Source organism: Asparagus officinalis, chromosome 8 (assembly GCF_001876935.1).
Source record: "Asparagus officinalis chromosome 8, Aspof.V1, whole genome shotgun sequence".
In the NCBI taxonomy this organism is placed as follows: Eukaryota; Viridiplantae; Streptophyta; class Magnoliopsida; order Asparagales; family Asparagaceae; genus Asparagus; species Asparagus officinalis.
Genome location: NC_033801.1, coordinates 63495839 through 63502229, shown reverse-complemented (window position 1 = coordinate 63502229; position 6391 = coordinate 63495839).

Below are 6391 nucleotides of genomic sequence, written 5' to 3'. Positions count from 1 at the left end.
CATTTTCGGTGGGACCATCCCTAGCGCTGTTGTCTTTAGTGGGGCTACCCCCAACGTTTTGATAAATGAGAGGGTTATTAGCATTGAGGTGTTCATCCACGTCTGAATCGCCATCTTCCCGGTAGGCATTATTGTGATGACTAGATTCGCCAATCTGATTAGACAAAGCTCGGATCTGTTGGTCATGCGTTTCCCTCATCTGCTGCATAATTATTTCCATTTCAAATTTAAAATTCTCTTTCTGCTTGGCCAGAGCGTCTTCAAGAATTTTAGCCATTTGCTCGGTGTTGATCATAAATACCTCACGGGATTGTCCTGGGCTAGATATCGTATCGTCAGAAGCGACTGCAGAGCTGTCATCTGATGCTTCATCATCCGAGGATAATCTTCTATTCATCCTCTGATAGTCCCTACGTCTAGTAGTCCATGTACGTAGCCGAGTTAGACAATGCGGTATGAGGGGGTCTGAACTAGAAGGTTGGGTCGACTTTCCCTTATCAGCCATGTTAATCGTGATTGCGGATTATTTAGGTCCGACAGCTTCTAGCTGGAGTCGAGACATTAGTTGGCTATTCCCGAATTGACTCTTCTTCCTAGAGAAAAGTCGGGGCTAGAACCACTTAAAACAATCGAAGACTTTTCCTTATTGACCATGTTGATGGTAACTTCTGGGAGTTCGTCGTCTCGAACGACCAATCCTCTTTTGTGAAAACGCCTTGATTTGGACTTCGATGCTTCAGTGTAGATCCTTTCGAATATCGAGAGTCTCTGTGGAGTGGTCTTGGGGCAGCTACATTCTGATAACACTGCTTTGATTAACCTCTCACAAGGGCAGTGAGAGTCCATTTCTGAGGTATTTCTCTTTCGAGACTTACCCCCAGCCTGATAGTACAACTCATCGGTGTTGTGACCGGAGCAACCTATTGGCTGTTTATCAGATATAACATTGTCTTTTGCTAGACACATTTTCTTCTGAATAAGCAACACCTTGTTGGCGTTTGCAGGAGTCACACGTTTAGAATCACACCTTTGTGAGGGTAAAATCCTAACGGTCTCTTGGCCTTCTATACGCACCCCTAAGCGTGCGGTGACAAGAATTAGCTTGTTAGGAGGTCGTGTACGACCCCCAGCCTGAAGAGTCGCTTGGGATTTGTCCATCGGTCCTAAGTGTTCTTTGACAGGAGTTTTGCCTCGATCTTCGTGTAGAGGACCTAGGCGATCCTTCAATGAAATTCTAAATTTGGAGAGACCCATGCTGCTGTAGGGTTTCGTCAGAGGTGCAGGAGCAGGAGGAGTGGGATCTGAAGTTGACGAAGGCTGAATAGTAACTTCATCTGCTTTTGCCTTAAGTGCTGATTTGACTTTTGGTACCCAAACCCGTTTATACTTAGGCGATTTCTTAACCGCCTCTTCTTTCTGTATTTCTTGTGCTTTTCGCACAAGGATCCGGGTGTGTGCAAGAAGTGTGTGTTGCTTCTGAATGTGCTCCTCTAGAATAGAACGGTTCTGTTCGACACGAATCCATTCGCTAGTAGGTGATTTGGAGAAGAATCTCAAAGCTTGTTGTGGCGATGGTTTAGCCACTTGGCGTCTCCTGGACTTCAGATCCACTTTGTAGTGGAGCCAATCCACTTGCTCCAAAACCTTAGCAAATTGGCGGGCGAAATGTTGGCGACGCCTTTGACGAACCCTCTTCAATAAAGTTGGTGCGCCTTTAGCAATCAACTCCTTAATGGAGGTGATGTCCGGATCTGTGGCTTTAGCTTTATCGGACGCCAGCGGATCGTTACGAGGTACAATTACAGCAGCGGTAATGGGGATATCGCCTTCTTGGGTCTTCAAATCTGAAGATCAGCGGATCTTCTAGGAGGAGGAGACCTTCATACACTTGTGAGGAGAGGCGGATATGGAGGAGGAGGAGGAGACGTACTCCTCAAACTTCTGTTGGATGAACTCATATTCGATCTCTTCAGCCATGGGGATCTTGATCGTCAGCTGCCGTACGATAGCCTTAGCATTAAGGCTGTTAGCTCCTACTATGGTCGCTAGCATGTTCTTGTCGGAAATCGATTTTATTGCTTTCGAATCCAGTACAACTTCAGGCGTTACAACGATTCAAAATAAAAGAAATTTTAAGTCTTTTTATAAGACTTTCCTTACAATGAAAAAAAAATAAAGATTTCCTGAGAACACACGCAGAAATCGTTTATCGCTCTTATGCTTGCGCGAGATGTTTTCCTGTATCGGTGTTTATTCGTGGACCATCTCAGATCAAATCAAAGTACATATTTTGTTGACTCATGAAGGAGTCAAGAAACTGAACTAATTATCTCGGTAACAGCGAGATAATCACTCTTCTCGGGATCACAGCAACGGTGCGATCTCAAGGAAAGAATTGAGCTGCAGATCTATCGAACTCTCCGTCTTTATGCCGAAGAGTTCACTGAAATCTCCTCCTCCTCTCTGAAATTCGTGGATTCTCAGTCTTCAATTTAGCAGGGCTTCGCCAAGGCTCGAGAATTTTAGATCCATGCAAATGAAGGTCCTAGGACTGTATTTATAGGCTTCAGGATCTCTGTTTTTTGGATAAGAACGACCGATTCACTCTTATCCTCAGTTATAACCACTTTATCATGTTCTAGGATAATATTAGATTAGTTGGAACAAATCCAGATGGTTAACGATCAAAAATGACTCAAAACAGCATTTTTGGGCCTACGGACACCCAAAGTGTCTCGGCCTTGGCCGAGACAGTTAGACTGTGTCCACTGTTTTGTCTCTAACTCTCTCATATGACCTCCAAATAAAATGATTCAAGATACATTGGAAATCTAACAAAGAGATCTACAACTCTTTTCTTTTGAGATTCTTCATATTCGAATCAAATCATGAACAAAATCTTTATTCTTTTCTGATACACCAACACTGTCTTGGAATTCCGAGGTAGTTTATACTATCTTCGGTATTTTAGCTTTATCTCTCTCATACGATTTCAGAATGAGTTGATCCAAGATGCATTATAAATCTAACAAAGAGCTCTATAACTTTTTTCTTTTGATATTCTTCATATTTGAAGTGAATCATAGTTGAAACTGCTCTATAATGTCCGAGACACTCCAACTGTCTCGGCCTTGGCCGAGACAGTGTAAGTATCTCTCTGCTGTGTTACCTCTAACTCTCTCATATGACCTCCAAACGAAATGATTCAAGATGCATTGAAAAGTTAACGAAAAGATATATAACTTTTGTCTTTTGAGTTTCTTTATATTCGAATTGAATCATGATTTAAACAGCTCTATAAGGCCCGAGACAGTCCAACTGTCTCGGCATTGACAGTGCAAGTGTCTCTTTGCTATTTTACCTCTAACTCTCTCATATGACCTCCAAACAAAATGATTCAAGATATATTAAAAACTAACGAAGAGATCTACAATTGTTATCTTTTGAGCTTCTTCATATTCGAATCAAATCGTGGCCAAAATCTTTATTCTTCTCCGAAATGCCAATACTGTCTCTGAATTCCGAGATAGTTTATACTATCTTCGGTATTTTATCTTTACCTCTCTTATACGATCTCGGAATGAGTTGATCCAAAATGCATTAGAAATCTAATAAGGAGATATATAACTTTTGTCTTTTGAGATTCTTCATATTTAAAAAGCAAATCATTGTTAAAACAGCTCTATAATGCCCGAGATAGTCCAACTGTCTCGGCCTTAGCCGAGACAGTGCAAGTGTTTTTCTGTTATTTTACCTTTAAATCTCTCATATGACCCCTAAACCAAATGATTAAAGATGCATTGGAAAACTAACTAAGTGATCTATAACTTTTGTCTTATGAGCTTCTTCATATGCGAATCTAATCATGGTTAAAATATCTCTATAAGGCCCGACATAGTTCAACTGTCTCGGCATTGGCCGAGACAGTGCAAGTGTCTCTTTGTTGTTTTACCCCTAACTATCGCATATGACCTCCAAATGAAATGATTCAAGATGCATTGGAAATATGACGAATAGATCTATAAATTTTGTCTTTTGAGATTCTACATATTCGAATCAAATCATGGCTAAAATCTTTATTCTTTTCTGAGATACAAACACTGTTTTGGAATTCCAAGGTAGTTTGTACTATCTCTGGTATTTTGTATTTATCTCTCATACGATCTCGGAATGAGTTGATCCAATATGTGTTGGAAATCTAACAAGGAGATCTATAATTTTTGTCTTTTGAGATTTTTCATATTTAAAGTGAATCATAGTTAAAACAGCTCTATAATGCCCGAGACAGTCCAATTGTCTCGGCCTTGGCTGAGACGGTGCAAGTGTCTCTCTGTTATTTTGTTTCTAACTCTCTCATATGACCTCCAAACGAAATGATTCAAGTTGCGTTGGAAAGCTGACGAAGAGATCTACAATGAGATTCTTCATATTCGAATCAAATCATAGTTAAAATAGCTCTATAAATTCTGAGACAGTCCAACTGTCTCGGCCTTGGTCGAGACAGTACAATTGTCTCTTTGTTGTTTTGCCTTTAACTCTTTCATATGATCTCCAAACGAAATGTTCAAGATGCGTTGGAAAGCTGACGAAGAGATCTATAAATTTTATCTTTTGAGCTTCTTATCAAATCGAATCATGTCCCAAATCTTCATTCTTCTCTGAGACACCAACACTGTCTCGGAATTCCGAGACAGTTTGTACTGTCTTCGGTATTTTGACTTTATCTCTCATACGATCTCAGAATGAGTTGATCCAATATGCGTTGGAATGTTAACAAGGATCTCTACAACTTTTGTCTAGATTCTTCATATTTGAAGCAAATCTTGATTAAAATAGCTCTATAAGGCCCAAGACAGTCCAATTGTCTCGGCCTTGGCCGAGACAGTGCAAGTGTCTCTCCGTTTTTTACCTCTAACTCTCTCATCTTACCTCGGAATGAAGTTATCCAGAATGTGTTAGAAAGCTCGCAAAATGATCTACAACCTTCCATTGGCGAGACACCCATGGGATGAGTGAGACATGAGTGACACTTCATCCTTTGCGGTCGAAACGTAACTCCTGATCAAATCATATCTTCGTTATTCTCCTGTTCCGTTGTTTCATACGGTTTGTTGACTCACTTCATCCACTTGTCGATGTCATATACTCCTCTTTGACTCAGATAATGATGTTTATCATCTCCTCTTCATCTCGAGCTGCGTGTGGGAACCTATAGGTATTTTTTAGACGCATACAACTTGTTAATTTAATTCTAGATTCCTAACTTCTACACTTGTTTTTCCTCCACTTTTCTTCATTTGATTTTTCTCCTCCTCTCTTGATTTCACTATTTTTTTATTTTCTTTTGCTGATTTTTTCACTTCTTCCTACTTCTTTCTCTTCTCTTGTTTTTATTTATTTTTATTTTATTTCAGCTCCTCTTTATTTTCTTTGTTTCCTCTTTTTCTCTTTCTTCTCTCTTATCTCTCTACATCTCTACACTTCCACTTCCACTTCCACTTTCACTCCTTTTTGCCCACGCTCTTCTAGGACCAATTTTATTTCAAACACACATCTCCCTCGTGGCTTCGACATCTATTGTTCTCTTATAACTTTGCATGTTTTTATTCTAATCAATTAGTCACACGAGGCAGCACAAGGGAGGAATATTCTCATGTTTGGTTGACATCAAACTGCGATTTTTTAACAACTCATGTTTTTTTCCCTTTTATTTTTTGTTCCATTTTGAAACTTGGGGTATATAACTGTTTTTTTGTGAACAATAGGGTATTTAAGTACAATTTAGCTATATAAATAAATAACCCTCATCTCTCATCATAACTTTAGAATTTTGGTGTATCGGTTATGGAATTTCACATGATATAGAGCATCAAGGTTCAAATCCTACAGTCCATGAATTAAATGCAAATTTTATGAAATTAATACCGTTGTGTAAGTCCATATTTCGGCCTATAAAATGAGTCATCAACCTATATGAGCATGTTAAAATATAAATATATAACTCTTAACCATTACCACAACTTTGTACTTTTGATATAATAGTTAGGGACTTCATATTGTCTCTCTCTCCCGTCCTAACAGGCTTGTAAAGATAAAAAGGAAGTGTGTTGATGAATTTATCCATGGTGTCAGTCATTAGGATTACTAGATATACATTATATATGATGTAAACTAAATTAGTATAGAATGATCCTTAGAGATCATTATCGAATAAATCTAAAGAAGAATGTAATATTTTATCGAATTTTCTTGACTCATCAAATGTTATAGATGCGAACCATTTGATTTGGCCCAATTAAGCTAAGCAGCAGCAGAACATTCGAACAAAGGTTCTAGCTAGCTTTTTAGGATTGAATTGCCCTCAATTCTATCTTAATCAGTAAAGCTTTTT